Here is a 16,230-nt window from a genome sequence, read left to right on the forward strand (position 1 = left end):
TTCATTTCTTTAATCCAGAGGTGTTCAAATTGTGGTCCGGAAGATCATTTTTATTGGCCATCTGCATAAATGTTTTTGTTTTTTTTTTTTACATCAAATTATGCTAAAAAATTAATTGAATAAAAATTCATTGGCAAAATGTGTTTATTTAATTTAAAATTGATTTTAAAAAATCTTTGTAGAACAATTCAGTGCAAATCGTTTGATGTTCACACATATACTTCTGTTTTGTATCACCCGTGCCACGTGACAATGCAGTTTATATCTGATTGGCTGGCTTGGAGACACGATCGATTGAGTCAGTCTTATGAGGTACAGTATACTGCGAAAGTGGCTCAACAAACCCAGCCTTTGTGCTCATGATGCAGCTCAACAAAACCTAATTTCACCACACGAAGTTAAGTGGTACTATCAACTTCTCAAGTCTGGTTCTCGGCTTTGGGCTCAGTGCACGTTCGCATACAGTAAAAGGGGGTGTTTGACATCATATTTTTCTACTTCCGCGCTAAAATGAAGCAATCCCAGCCGGTGTATTTTGCACAAGATGAGCAAGTAATTATCATGGGGTGTTACGAGGAGTTCAAAAGGATTATTACTGCCAAAAGCAACACTGTCGCTGCCAATAGATCGAGGACCTCTGGCAGAATAATGCTGAGCGTGTAAATGAGCAAGTGAACACTGATTATTATAGTAACCATACCCTAGTCTTTTCATTTTGCATTGAAGTTTTACTAACTGTTGAAATGTGACTTTGTAATTCTATTCTTCCTCTTGCAATAAGCTCTGACACATTTTTATTTGTTGTATTATTAGGAACAATACACATTATTGGAAATCTGCAACAAATACAGGTGTAAATACGCCAGACGAAAGCACAACTGTAATTTGCATCTGTAGTCCCCAGCCAGCTGGTAACAAAAATAGGCTAACAATAAACGACATGAACACATTACACAATAAACAATGACGAGAATAGCCCCAGGACATTCATCCGTCCAATTTTTTGTCCTCACTAGGGTATGCTGGAGCCTATCTCAGCTGACTTAGGGCAAAAGGAGGGGTACATCCTGGACTGGTCGCCAGCCAATCACAGGACATTAAAACCGGCCAAAAAGGGCTGAAAGTGGTCACATAACATCTTCATTTTCATTTCTCCACTGCCCCCCCTCACACCACGTGTTCAGTAACACACACGCACACGTACACGCACACACACACACACACGCAGTGCAGACAGACTGTAACACAAACACATTCACGCTCCTACACCAGCAACACACACATTGCCAAAGGAAACGCATACGCACAGGCGCGGTCACACAAAAAGACAACTAGTGCACTCTGCTGGCCAAAACACGTAATTACACTACATGCGCCCTCAAAAAAAGCATTCTGAGAATGTATTCTGTATTGTCTGTAACACTGATACTTATGCCAGTACCGTTGACTTGACTTTTTTTCAAGATAAACTTATTTTAGCCACTCACTTTATTGTGATAGGCAGGGGGAACGATACTCAAAAAATTTCCTTAAGGTTGTCTGGGCTGTTAGTGTCTTTATTCATGCTTGAACAATGCTGGTGCCAGTACTCAGACAGTGGTTTGTACAGATAAATAAATAAAGTACAGTTTCTCAAGAGTACTTCAAATTGGGGGACGTGAAAAAAAGTCTGACCCCTGGGGGGTAATGACAGAAAACAAATGAGAACCACTACTCTTAAGTAATCACGGAAAAGGGCATTTTCCGCCAGAAAGATTGTTTCCTTTTAATGACAATTCAAAATGAATTCAATAATTTATCAACTTTTTGTGCAACAATACATGTATCTGTAGTCTTCCCTCAATACCACGATGATTCGAACGATACTGTAACCCAAATCACAAACATCACACGGCATCAATCAACTGACACCAAAGTCCCCACTTGATTCGCTGTTGCTCCTTCGCGGCAAAGATAAAAAATCCCAAAGGCAGAAGCCATCACGTTGTGGCGACTGAAGTGACATTTTTCATCTTTATTATCCAAATTCTGGATCAAATAAGTCAGTGGTGAGATGCATATAAAATTGTACGTCGTTACTCGCGGTTAATTGGTTCCAGACCCTATAAGTGAATTTCCACAAAGAAAACACAGAATATTTTTGTAGTTACAGCATAAAAAAACAGTTTATGACTTTCTAAATATGAATTTTCATGACTCTCTAAATACGAGTTTTTATCATGTAGGCATGAAGTAACACTTCAGTAGTCATTTTTACAACTATGATGGGAGTTTTCGGCACTACTTTGTGCTATACAGCTGATGTACTGTGAAATGTCTGTTGGATCAATAAAGTTCTTAATTAGCAATCTGAGAAGTTCAAATACATTGTTTTTGGTGCCTAACTGTTTCCCAAGTATATTAGGGCGTGTGTGAATGTATAAACGAGAGGCATTAACTTAAATTTCTTTGTAGAAAGGCGTTTTATGAAGTACATTTCCTTTTATTCACTCACAGGGCAGCCTTGCCACATCCAATATGGCTGCGACTCTGACGCACGGCTCAGCGAAGCGGCGTCTACGTATATGGTTTTCACAGCAGAGCTTCCGGTTTCCCAGCGTGCTTTGCTGCACTGTTGTCGTAAATAGCCGCTAAGTTACAATGTTTAGAGCCCACACAGCTGTCGGTTATTCTGCATTAGTCGTTGGTAGTGTCTTGTCTGTTGTTATCTACCTATTAGGTTGCTGTGTAATGTATTTTTTTAGCCCTTTCTTTAAATAACACAGTGAGTAAGACTAGTGTGTGGGATGGGAACCCACCCCCCCGCGATTTCTCAGGAGTGGGTGAGTTTGTCATCAGCTTCAATCTAGTTGTGGTTGGTTAAGTGTGGAGTTACCTTTTCCTACAGGCTTATGAGCAGCACAGGAATAACGTAATGATGTAGCAAGTAGCACGTTTGTGAGAAAAGCTGTATCGTGATTTAATTGTAAGGGATAAAAAAAGTCATGTATGTTGGCCGATATCACGTTTTTATTACAGTATCAACCAGTATCAGGTGGTAATTATCGCTGGCTGGTAGTATCTGGCATCCATACACCTAACTCATTAAGGGGTGCAACTATAAAAATTTTGGTATAGATCTGATACCAGGTCCAGTTTACAGGACCAGTATTGCCGATACCAATACTGACTGATGTTGTTTACTTGAAATTTTCAACTTCTTTGAATGATTTTGTGATTTTGCCTTTAATTTGATCATTATAATAATCTGAATAAATGGCAGGACAAAGACGTATTTAAACATATTTTTTTTAATCAACAAACCTTTTTGTGAATAATCTAACAATATACAGTATAAATACAACAATATAAAACAATGTAACAATAGCAACAAAGTCGTAAGTACAGCTAAATCTCAGTTTTTGAACACCCCACTTTTTGTATGATTCGGTTTTCGACAAAAATGATCACCAATATTGTGCATCGGCGTGGGCCGGTTAAGTTTCAAGGTATACCACGCTGTAAAAAAGTCACAGTTTCAAAACCGCTAAAATTACCGGTCATACCGTTCCTGTGATATGACAGGAAGTGGAGGTCCAGTGCAGCTATTTTGTGGAAATACTTTTTCATGTCCTGTCTTATTCCTCGTAGTTGGAACTGGGCTTCGATGTGCTGAAACCACGTGCATGAGCTGGTGTTACCATAAGCCGTGCAACTTAACCGCCCCGGCATGGATGGCACCGACGTTAGCTTCCTCATGAGCATCGAGCGGCGCCGGTGTGACGAGACGTGTGCCCTCGTAGAGTGTTGGAGTCGAGGGTAAGTGGTAGAAACCATTTACTTTCCACTGAACAAACAGCAAACACTTAGCAGCAGTTGCTAACAACAATCACATGACCCGGCAACGGAAGTGAAATTCGGTGACACAAGCAAATGAATCAAAACTCAGCAAATACAGAGCATGATTTAACAATTCCAAAACACTTATGGGCAAATTGTAATGTGCACATTCACCATGAAATAACATAACATTACGATAATAAAAATATTTTACACTGTGACATTTTTGAGCCTTTGATTGCAGTGATTATTTGCATTTTGCTTTTGTTTTTTTTACTAAAAAAATATTTACGGTGTTGTGACATGAGTTGCAGGATTAGACACAGTAGACAGCAGTAAGAACTTAATTTTATTTATTATTTGTTTATAAATAATGTTGTTGTTTTTTGTTACTTATTTGACATATGTTCCACTTCAATCATGTTCTATTATACAGTAGTGTTTAAAAACAACTGTAAGCATGAAGGCATAAATAACAAGCTCTTGTTTTTCTGTGATTTGTCACCATTCTCTAAATCAGCTCTTTGAATGTTTCATGAGACGAGATTTCTATCTGTCTCTTTATCACTTTTTTTTTGTTTTTTTTTTGCAAAGGCAACCTTTTTATAGGACAGAACGAATTGATACGTCACTGGCTGGTAAAACGTTTACAACTGTTTTACAAGAGAATCACATGACTTGTTACAAGTTACAAAGGAGGTTTTTGTTTATTATTTACAGCGGAACTCGTTTATGTCGATGTCAGTCAGCCCGTCGAGAGGCGTCGGCATAACCCAAAGCGAAACTGAAACTCGCCACTGCTTGTAGGGCAATGGGTCAGTTGGGGATCATGGATCATGAAGGATTTTTGTACCTTTGACATCGTTTTACTCCATTTGTGCACATTTTATTTAGATAACAGAGCTGGTGTGGTAATTTCATTGCATGTCTTGACTACAATGACAATAAAGTTTTGTTGGTTGCTGTGGTAGAATCCAAGTTAATACTGCCATGTTTTTTTTTTTTAAACTTACTTTGCACTGAACAGGATGTCACTCTTTATCGGTTTTAATGCTGTGTAGCTAGACAGCAGTTATGTTCCTGTTGTCGTTTCATGCTGCTTAGCAGTAATTAAAGCTAACAATACAGTCGATCCCGGCTTCTCATGGGAAACGAGTAATTGATACACCCATAAAAATGTCTATTTTTGACGCCAGCTCCCAACCCTCCTGCTCGCTTGACGTAGACTTTCTGATTTTGGATCAACATTTTCAGTAAGAGTGACTGTAATTATTAGATTAGATTCAGCTCAAGAACCCTGCCCTTCTCTTTTCAATTGCAATGGTTCACCTACAACACAATTCAGGTTGAAACCCTAAATAGGCACACTTATTAAACACATTTTAAAGTAGAAAATGAATAGGCAGTCACCACTAATGGATGATAATGTAAGATGATCGAGGAACAGATGGAATCGGACCCAAGTCGTAGCCTTTAGCCTGGTTATCAGGCTACCGCTAGAGCAGAGGTCACCAACCCTTTTGAGCCCAGGATCCCTGGTCTTGGCCAAAGCAACCCAGTGATATATTTTTATGTACATTTTTATTTAGTATAATTTTTTTTTTTAAAGAGTGATACATATTTACAGACAAAGCTCTGTGTTATTATTGGTTGTTGGTGTCAACATTTCAGCTTTTTCTCATTGTGCCTTTTGCTCTGTTTTGACTATTTTTGCTGTTTTTTTCTATTTGATTTTGTTTCTGCAGTGTGCCTCGGGTCAATGACAAATGGCCCCTGGGATGCACTTTAGGCACCCCGCCTTTTGTGGCTGTTTGTCGGGGTTCGACGCAAGGCATCAGCTCTGCAAGCAAACCACAACTCTGTTTGGCTTGATGGCTTCCCGTCGCAGGCGAGCGGGAGTGTTGTTGCGGCAGGAGAAGAGTCAGTACAGCACTCGGCCTCGTGATCCCCGTCACCGAAGCTCAAAGATGTTTCTGGTGGTGCATGTCACACGGCAGTTGTTGCTTTCGGGGTGAGTTGGTGTTTTGTGTACAGGGCTCATGACTGGGGCTGACCGGGTGTGTGCCTGGAGAGCGACGAGATCTGTTGGTCATTCTTCAGGAGGGGAGGGCAATGACGTGATCATGCATTTATTTTTCGTGATATTTTCAAGTTCTACCAACAAAGTCCCAAAGATTGACTGGTCGATCGTGATGGACGGGTTGGCAACCCCTACACTAGAGGCTCGCAGGTTCTCCAAGCTGCATCTACATAAGGCATTTATTTATTAACTTGTGTTCATTTCCAGTTTTGAGGCCGGATTAACTGGTGAAGTTAGTGCTAACGTAGCCAAACTCACTTTTGCCGTCATAGCACACAACTATGGTGTGTTCAAGGACACACGTAGATGTAATATATATATTTTTTTACAAACAATGTCACCACAGGGAATAAGTTGTTGGACACAGGAGGGCTTTGGGGGCAAAAAGCCAGAGGATTTTATTGAGAGCCAATTGTAGTTTTTGCTTTTACTTTTGCTATTTTGTACTCTACTCAGACAAATGCATTTTGTAGATATTGCATATCAAAGGTATCAACATCGGTATCTGCAATACTGGCCCTGTATTTACTTGGTGCCCACTCTATCTTTAAAAGGTTTGAGCAAAAGGAGAGTAGCGAAGCTTTGCTGTAGTTTAAAACAGAATTAAAAACAGATTTTTCTTTATCTTGGAGCATTCAGAGGAAGGATCCGGCCTCTTCCTGCTGCAGCTGCAGAGCAGAGCAGGTGTGCCTCGTTGTTCCACCCTTCACTGTAAGTAATGTAATACGGAGATGGATGCAGTTTGAGTTGCTTTGCTGCGCCTGCTTGGGACCTAAAAATGTTTTACGTGGAAGTTAAACACATCATTTTTTTTGATGCTGTTCTGTCAGATTTCCAACACTGAAGTTCATTTCCACTTCCATGGTGATGGCTTTCCTTTTCTTTCACGCATTGCCGCTTGGGAGACGTAAAGAAGTGTAAAAAGTTAACTAATAAGCGATGTTGTTCTTCCTCAGGGTGGCAGAGCAGGCACATACTGAATTCTTCTGCCCGGCACAAGGCACACACTGCATCCACGCGCCACGCGTTCTCTTTCGCCGCTGCACACTCTAACCAGATCTGGAGAAAGTCTCACGTTTACGGACCAAAATTAAGTTTTGAATTAATTTATGGGAGCGCAGTCGTCACTACGAAACGTCGCAACATGGAACGCCGTGAACCGAGGACCACCTGTACTGCGGTGTCCTTGTGTTATGCCCATGTGGTGGCACACCATGTTTTCTTATGGAAACATACCTAAACTTTAAGCCTACAAAGGTAACCACATAATTATTATTATAGCAACAGATGGGATTAAATGTGTATCGCCTGTTGCCGCCCATTTTTCCCCGACGTCGCCTGCCTCTTGTTCCTCCTCCCACCATTGCACCTGCATGCTACTTGTGTGCTCCTGGCTGGAGGGAGCCCGGCTCACAATGCACATCTGGAGCGCAGCCCGCATTGCAACGCAGCACTGATGCTGACGACTTGGATATTTCAGGAGCCTTTTTTTCTTTTGACACGGTGAGTTGGTGGCATTTTGACAGAAAATGTAAATAGATTGCTGTTGCAACCATTAAGGATTTCAAACCAACCCTACTCTGGTGTCAGAGCGAGGAATCACTATATAAATTAGGTTAGTGAGGATGTCATTTGTTCATGTCAGGACAGGAAGAAGTATTGTCATGAATGGAAGTTTCTTTATGAACTTGGGGGGCAGCAGGTGACTGATTGCATCTTCAGGACTTCAACTGGACTTTGACCGTAGGTTGAGAGCAGGCGATGGTGAGTAGGCGGCGTACTGCGCAATTGCGTCTCAAGTCAACTTTCCCATCAAGCCACATTGTGTGCATGCCGGGGGTGGGCGGACTGAGCCAAATACCGTATCAGATCGATACTTACGTGGTGAGATCAATATTGTGTCTTTCATATGCTGTATTGTTTACATCCAAAACTCACCTCAAGGAATAATAAATCATTGTAATAAATCATTGGCTATTTAGCCCTGCTGACTTTATTTTGCTCCAACAGTTGTATATAATAAAATGGAATGATAGTTTATTTGTTGTGAACATTCTTAACAAGTTAAATTCAGGAATATCACATATCAGGAATATCACCCCCCTCCTGGGGGTTTTCTTGCCCTGCTGGTGTCGGGTGGCGTGGCGCTATGGGTTGCCTTGTTGTTTGTCCATTTCTTTGCTTGCTTGTTTGTTTGTTTACTGGCTTTCCCGCTTGCCTGCTCCTTTGTCTGCTTTGCTGGGGTCGTCCTGCCTTTGTGGTGGAGGGAGAGTGCTGGCCCGGGGCTTGCATGCTCTCTGATGGTCTGTGTTCTCTGAGGCTCGGGGTCTGGGTTGTAGGTCTGGGACCCCAGAGTCCTCTGCCAGTCTGAGCTCTGGGCGCCCTGCTCAGGTGTGGCATCTCTGGTCTGGTTCTGTGCTCCATTGCCGGTCTGGCATGACACCTCAGGTGGGTCCTGGTAGCACAGCATAGCTTCCGGTTGTCAGGGAGCGCCCACAGTATCGGTGTGTGTGTTTATTTGTTTATTCAGTTATTTTTAAATCATTTATTGAGCTTATTTCTTGTTTTTTTTGGATGGGTGAGGGTGAAGTGCCGGGGGCGCTTGTTTTTTGTTTTCCTTTTTGATTCTTTTTTGCTGGGTGTCCCATCTCTGTAGTCCGGGACTCCTTGGGGGTGCGTGGGGTACTGGCGCTCCTGGATTGTGAGCGGATATTCTTCCTGGTGGTGGGAATGGCTGTGGGCTTGCTGGTGTGTGGCCCTCGTTGGCAGTTTGCCCTTGTGGGGAGTGGTCTCTCGCTTGTCTCAGAGGCTGGTTGTCCTGCGGCCTGCTTGCGCCCACTTCCTGGCAGACGTTGCCTCTCTGCTGCCCCATGCTGGCCTGCCTGTTGGGGGGCTCTGTGGGTTCGGTCATGTGTGGTCCCCCTCCGTTCATGTTCAGTGACAAATACTAGGGGTGCTCCAATCAGGGTTGTATCCTGCCGATTCCGATACCGATCACCCATGAGTGAGATCATATGGATCTGTAAATGTCTCTATTTATTTATAATGGTGCTATTGGCCAGGGACGGCGTATGGGGGGGGGAAAGTTAGGAAAATTCCAAGGCCCCTGACTTAGCACCCCCAAAACATGATTTTTTTTCATGGTGCCTAGAATTCCTGGCTGTACCTCTGCTATTGGTTACATGAGCTAATATTTTACTTACTTTTTCAAGCGAACATAATCACGAGTGAAACTCTGACAGGGCTACGAAATATTTTCTTCCAGGTAGCCTGTAGCGGGGCTCAAAGTGAAAGAGCAGTCGGCAGAACCCAGTGTCTTCCACCGTTGAGAAAGGCTGGTCGTCTAGTCTAATGAATTTTTCAGGTTATTTGCTTAGCCTTCTGACTGTCACGCGCATACGGGCGAGTGTTGCCTAGCGTTTTGGCTGCGTTAGCTGCTGTTTGATGGTGCTGCACCGTGAGCCTCGAAAACACACCTTACCCCGTCAAGCGTTTGTTCTTCAAATGCCGTATTAAATGAAAGTTATTTAACATGCTACCCCCCGTGAGATATTTTTTGGGACATATGGGGTAAGGGTGACACTACCCAAGACATTAGAGCAGGACACTACACTGCACATTGGGGACTCTACAGGCTGCAGTCTGCAATGGTAGAAGCCACAGGTGTTTTTGTGATTGAAACTTATTTTGGAACATGTTTGTATATTTTTCTGGTACACTTTTTGAGTGTTAAGTTACACCGCTGTATAAGCCACAGGGTTCAAAGTTTAAGAAAAAGTAGCGGCTTATACTGGATATATATATATATATATATATATATATATATATATATATATATATATATATATATATATATTTACAGTACTGTTGTGGACACTGTGTTCGCTCTAGACATTTGTTGATGCAGTCCTGCTGTTGTTTTGTAGTTTTTTTGGTGTCTATCTCTGTCTTGTCCTGCCCTCTTGTCCCCACAATCCCCCCCTCTGTCTCCTTTTCTCTCCTGCTCTATTCCCTTCTGCTCCAGCCTGGCTGCTCCAAATACGCATTATAATAAAACATCAAATAATGTTAAATACAAACTATGCAACCAGAGAAGTATCTTACACTTTTCCCTTGCGGAGCAAATCTTTTTAGCATACAAGGGCATCTGCATCAACAATACTGCTTGCCCGATTGGCTGGACAGGACAGAACTGGAGAATAATTGTATTATTTTGTTGATATTGTTCCAATGTCTTATTTTTTGTGTCAATATCAGTATTGGTATCGGATCAATACCAAAAAAGGGCAGTATCACTCACCCTAGTGAGTATGTAGGTGGACACAACTTCCTAACATCCCATCAAGTCACTCTGTGTGAGCCATTTAGTGGAAAAATTATGATGCGACGTTTTTGTTCTTTTCAGCAAAAATGTAATTTTTTTCACATGAGTTGCCAGCTTGCATATCACAGGACAATCCCTTTGATTTGATTTTTGTACAATTATCTGTGTTTTGATGGCTGTCTGTGACTAATGTTTTCAGGAAATGGAATCAGAAAGTTAAAAATAATCCCAAAGATACAATCTGGACTGCAGCACAAGTGACTCACAGTATGCAGACTCCTTTCACACATTTGTCACATTTCACAATTTAAATGATTAGTTACAGTACAGTGGATCCCAATTCAGTTTTACGGCCCCGCTAATTTGTAGAGTGTCAAAAAATTTCAATTATTTTTTTTTTTTCTCCAAAAATAGGCCTCATTCACCTTTGGTAATAATTTATAAATACCTGATGCAGGTCAAATGTACAGAATACATGTATAACAGTAAAAAAAAGAAAAAAGCCCACAAACGTTGCGTGTTTATGTCTTTATGTTTCACTGATAATTATTTTTCGTCAAGCATTGAGATTACACGCTTTGTTTTAGCAGACCATGAACGCAACATAGTTGTGTGCCGTGACAGGATGCACAGTAACTCCGATTCCATCTGTTCATCAGTCATCTTACTTTATCATTCATTAGTGGTGAGGAGTAGGGGTGCCATGAGATGAGGTCATATACGAGAGTGGGTCCACGAGACGACACGAAGATTTTAACATGAATTTTTTTAAAAAGTACAATGAAAAAATATGTCTGGACAAACAAACTTTTATTGATACGAGTCACAAAACAATTCAGGTGCATTTTGAAATGTTTATTGTCCCACAATATGACGCTAGACAATATTATTGTCAACATTTTTTGAGACCAAATATACCAGTAATGTTCTGATAATAATAGTAATATTTTATAATATATCAAAATAATGCAATATTTCTTTTACTATGTCATCTTTAACACTGTAAAGTTGTGGAATTGGTGTTGGTGACATGTATTTTTTGACAGGCAATTCCTAGTGTCTGTCAAACATTTGGAGCATTTCTTGAGCATTTCCTTCGAGCATGAACTGCCTTTTTAAGGTCATGCCACAGCATCTCAATAGGATTCAGGTCAGGCCTTTGACTGGGCCACTCCAAAGTCTTCATTTTGTTTTTCTTTAGCCATTCGAGGTGGACTTGTTGGTGTGTTTTGGATCATTGTGCTGCTGCAGAACCAAATTGGTTTCAGCAAAACAGCCCCAGACCATCACACTACCACCACACAATTTTACTGTTGCTATGATGTTCTTTTTCTGAAATGCGGCATTACCTTTACACCAGATGTATTGGGACACACACCTTCCAAAAAGTTCAACTTTGTCTCGTCAGACCACAGAGTATTTTCCCAAAGGTCTTGGGGATCATCAAGATGTTTTCTGGCAAAATTGAGACGAGCCTTAATGTCCTTTTTGTTCAGACGTGGTTTTCGTCTTGGGGCTCATGCAGGCCATTTTTGCCCAGTGTCTTTCTTATGGTGAAGTCATGAACACACGAATGAACAGACGCGCGTGCACATGCCAATACATGGAGGCCGGAAAAATGATCGTGTTCATTTTCATTTATGGAGCGTGGCCGTATCATTTACTTGCAGGTTTTCTTCATTTGCTAGTATGCGTGGAACGTAACTCCCCCCAAAAGTGGGGATCTACTAAATATGGGGTGTGAACGGTGGGACTGAAAGGGTCCTGAATCACGTGGCAGCGTTATCTGCCTGAATGTATTTGAGCAGTGCCGTTTTGAATATTTCTTTTATGCAAGCTGGCAGCTGTCATGATTTACTTGTTAGAGGAGTAAATGCATTCAATAAATGATGTTAGTACACACAAATGTAGTCGGGGTGAGTGAGCGCGCTATGGGTTTGACATTTGAATTATTTGTAGTCTTCGTTTCTTTTTCTATTCTAAAATATAAGAAAGGTGTTTTTTTATACATTAACTTTCAGGAGTCATTGACCTTGCGGACGCGGTAAATGCAGCATGATAGGTGGAGTGGCTTGAGGACACAGAGACGCTCCCTTAAAACACACAGTGAAAGTGGAGACTTGAAACTGCCTTCAAGTGTTTAAGTGGTGTGAATCGGTCAAGTAAGGCCAGATTTATGATAAATAATGTTCAAAGCCAATTTGTCATTGTGTCATCAAGGGGCAACCCTCCTTCAAAGTCAGGAGAAATTAGGTAGGCATGCGACAGAAAATTGTAAAGTACGTGAGAGTCTGAGGGAAAAGCTGTGTTGTTAATCAGTGCAGTTGTTAACAAAAGTTGTACATCTGCTCCTTTGTCTTTGTCTCCATGACGTGCGATTTGAGACAGCACAACGTCTGGATTGACAATGCATGGGTAGAAATCTGAGATGCTACTAACTGCATATGAAAAACATTGTCCTAAAATGATAGCGGTGGAATTGGGAATTTCAAGAGCACATTATGGGACTGATATGAGTTATCTACCGTAAAATAAATACAAAACGCACGGGGAGGCCATTTGATTGAGTTGGTGATGGGCTCTCAGAGGGAGGTTTGATTATTTCTTACACCCTGATGGCCATGTGAGTGAAACTCCGTTGTTGAATGGATGGGTGGGGAAATTAGCTTTTAATTGAGATTGTTCCCATGTGACTCTGCAAAGAGTTTATTTTTCCAATACAGTCTAGATTGTGACATTATGGTTATGTGTGTGTTTATGTTTAGTCATGCACTAACAGTGTCTGTGTGCCTTTTATTTTGCAAATCCCACTAACGTTATTACATTTGCACCAGATCTCAATTTCCCTCAGTCACTGAGGCTTAACTTAACATTGCTGTGAAAATTACAAGGTTTTTTTTTCTGCTGATTAGGTACAGGAGGTCCTCTGTCTACGACCCAGTTCCGTTCCTATGATTGTGATATAAGGCAAATTTTAGTGTAAGTCAGAAACGATACCTAAACTATACCTGCATCAACACCTAAGTCACTCACACTGTACACAAAACACATGAAGGACAAACAGTATTTAAATGGAACAGTAATAAAAAATAAATCAAAAACATAACAATTACTGATACAGTACTTACTTTGGTTTGCACACTGGAAGGGGCGTTGCAAGGCAGGGAGAGTAGGTTTATTGGAACGATTAAGTCTCATTAATGACCACCCCTCGTCTTAAGCACATGTCCTTGGCTTTCACACAAAACTGCAGAGATAGTTTTATTCAATAAAGGATATTTCAGGTCTTTTTAGGTATCTAATCTAACAATTCCGGTACATTTTTCTATAACCTAAAATTTATATACATGTTTGTCTTTTCTTGTGGCCTTCCTCATTAACATTGTCATTGGTTCCAATTCTTAAGTCTCATGTTTATAGAGCTTGATTTTACATTTTAGTACAGGGTCAGGCAAAATGATCTGACACATTTGTGGGTTAAATAAAAGGCAAATAAAGTAAAGAAACAAGAAATTGTTTTTATTTTCAAAAAGTACATATAATGCCATTCTGTTTCATTATGTTTTAAAAATTCAATCAGTCAAATGGGATCCATTATTGTCCACACACTCAATGCAGATCCATTGTTTGAAATCTTTGAAAGAGCAGCATCACTTCATTTTATTGGACTGGATTCATTAAATTTAAGTAAGTAAAATTCCTTAAATATTGGGATCATAGTTGTATTGGAAGGTATCTCCTAAATTTATAGAGCTTGTTTAACAATTTTATGCACGATTACATATTTCAGTTCATGTGGTTCGGTTAAAGCTAGTTCCAGCCCTTCTGTGACCTGGTCCAAAGGAGGGTTTGACAGAAATTTGAAGGTTTTTACCTAATGTAAAACTTGTTCAATTTACATCTTCTACAAATACTAGCCCTCGTCCTTTTTATGGATACAAATATTATTGTATTACAAAAGTAAGTGAATATTTCTTTTCATTGATTAGTCTTACTTTGATCGACTGAAAATGAGTTCCATCCAACTTTTGACTGTCAGCTTGTGGCTCAGTGTAAGACTGGAACAGATAAGCAAGCATTGTCAGCAAATGGCTCAATGGCTTGGCTCAATTCATAGTCAGAGGTAAAAGGGGGTGGGTGGACATGCAAGATCAGTGGTTGGACCAAATAGAGTCATTTCATGAGGAGTGGAGAAGGAAACAGTTGCAGTTGGCAGAAAAAGGGCGAAATGAGGACTAAACTGCAATATTTCAGTAAGTACTTATATTGTAAATGTTATAAGCATTATCTAAGCAACTTTATTTCATGTTCAAAATGTATTTCTTTAATTTTTTAATTTCCTTTCACAGGGAGTAGTGAGGAGACTACACAATGCCCAAGATGACCCCATCAACAAATATGATGCACAAACAGGGTGAGATAACATTTTCATTTGTGAGTTGTATCGAATTGTAAAAGTCTTCCATACTATGCCGGCTTGTAGGACATTTTTCCCGCCTAATCACAGACTTCCTTTGTTCTCCAGTATATCTTCACCCCGCAACACAAAGGTAACAAGGAGACTGTACTGGGTGAGTTACATTGTCCTTGTCCTGTGCAACCTGCAAGTAACTTGGAGTTAAAATGTTGTCCTCCTTATATCGTGAGCTTACTCATTTTTATTATATTTTTTTTAATATTTCAAAAAATGTATATTATTAACTGAACCCTTTCCTTTACAGCCTCCTGCAAAACATATTTTGAAAATGTTCGATGAAGTTTCAAGAGCCTGGAAGACAGTCTTGAAGAAAGGAAACAAGCAACAAAAGAAGCGAAGAGTAAGTTTATCTCTCCATGTTTTTCTTTGGCTCTGCCCTATATAATGTGTTCAGTGCTCAAACTTTAGTTTTTTTCTGTGCTTTTGCAGACGTACAAAGCCAGGAGTGGTGTCGTCCACAGCATTTAAGAAGCTGTATGGAAAAGAGCCACAACGGATCTCATGTCAGAGGAGGAGAACGGCATCTAGGATGGAAAGCCTGTGTGGGTCATACGACTTCCACAGCGAAGTAGCAGCGGATTAATAGCACTTTGCGGTGTGCTGCAACAATGACTTGAAGGGGACAAAAAACATGTTGCGTGTCATCACCAAAGAATTGCACTAAATGCCTCCAACGGCATGTCAATTTGAACACTTTAACAAGCTTTCACTAATGTAGCGCTGTTTTTTTCTGCTTTTATTTATGCATCTTATTTTACACTTTTGTATTGCACTTGTGATCTTTAAGCAGAAAATAAATATTTTTGCTGTGATAGTGTGTCATCTTTATTTGTAATGTTAGAAATGCCAATACCAATCATAATATAGATACAAATAAATTAAGTACATTAAATCATATAAAATATACATAAAAATTGTCATAAGTTTAAAATATGCATATTGACCAATAGCAGTGGGACCAGTGCGGCCAAAACTACCAATCCAAAGTAGAAGTGTTGCCCCAAGTGTGAAATGCTGATGCTCCCATGGAAGGAACCAAAACAACCAGCTGAAGTTTCTGCAAACCAGAGAACCAGTGATAACTAATTTTCCACCCAACTCGGAAAAGGCGAAGCGAATCACAAAGACAATCGCAACTTTTATTGCGAAGGATTTGTGTCCGTATTCGATTGTTGAGAAGCAGGGCTTCCGTGCTTTGCTGTGCACTTTGGAACCCAGATACAACGTCGCATCGCAACGTTATTTCACTGCCACTGCAACTGTGAAGAAGGGCAGCCTAGTTTTTTTTAGCTAGTCATAATATACAGACGTCTGCAGGCATTATTCTTTTATGAGAGCCGCTGGTACAGAAATCTATATTTTGTTTTTAAAGCTGTTTTTGACTTTGCCTTACACCATGAAATGATATTAATTAATTCCAACAAGTCAATATTTTCAGTTAGTAGCTTGTTTATTGGGTGCACTGCTTCCAGTAGAATATTTGTATGTGTGTTGCCATGTTTATCTAATCTGCCCAGGGCCTTCAGAATC

At 40.4% G+C, this 16,230-nt stretch overlaps 2 long non-coding RNA genes across 3 annotated transcripts; both read left to right on the top strand.

Moving 5' to 3' along the window:
* The first annotated feature begins 2,601 nt into the window (after positions 1-2,601).
* Positions 2,602-9,649, top strand: LOC129191300 (uncharacterized). 2 transcript variants are annotated; one of them, XR_008573186.1, is made up of 4 exons: positions 2,602-2,822; positions 3,631-3,798; positions 5,565-7,402; positions 7,550-9,649. It is a non-coding gene; the product is annotated as an uncharacterized LOC129191300 (long non-coding RNA). The 2 variants fall into 2 exon arrangements; XR_008573185.1 differs by having other exon boundaries at positions 5,565-9,649.
* A 130-nt stretch (positions 9,650-9,779) lies between these two features.
* Positions 9,780-15,481, top strand: LOC129191252 (uncharacterized). The gene is made up of 5 exons (XR_008573167.1): positions 9,780-14,476; positions 14,573-14,637; positions 14,749-14,794; positions 14,945-15,040; positions 15,130-15,481. It is a non-coding gene; the product is annotated as an uncharacterized LOC129191252 (long non-coding RNA).
* Positions 15,482-16,230: the final 749 nt, after the last annotated feature.

Source organism: Dunckerocampus dactyliophorus, chromosome 12 (genome assembly GCF_027744805.1).
Source record: "Dunckerocampus dactyliophorus isolate RoL2022-P2 chromosome 12, RoL_Ddac_1.1, whole genome shotgun sequence".
Classification (NCBI taxonomy): Eukaryota; Metazoa; Chordata; class Actinopteri; order Syngnathiformes; family Syngnathidae; genus Dunckerocampus; species Dunckerocampus dactyliophorus.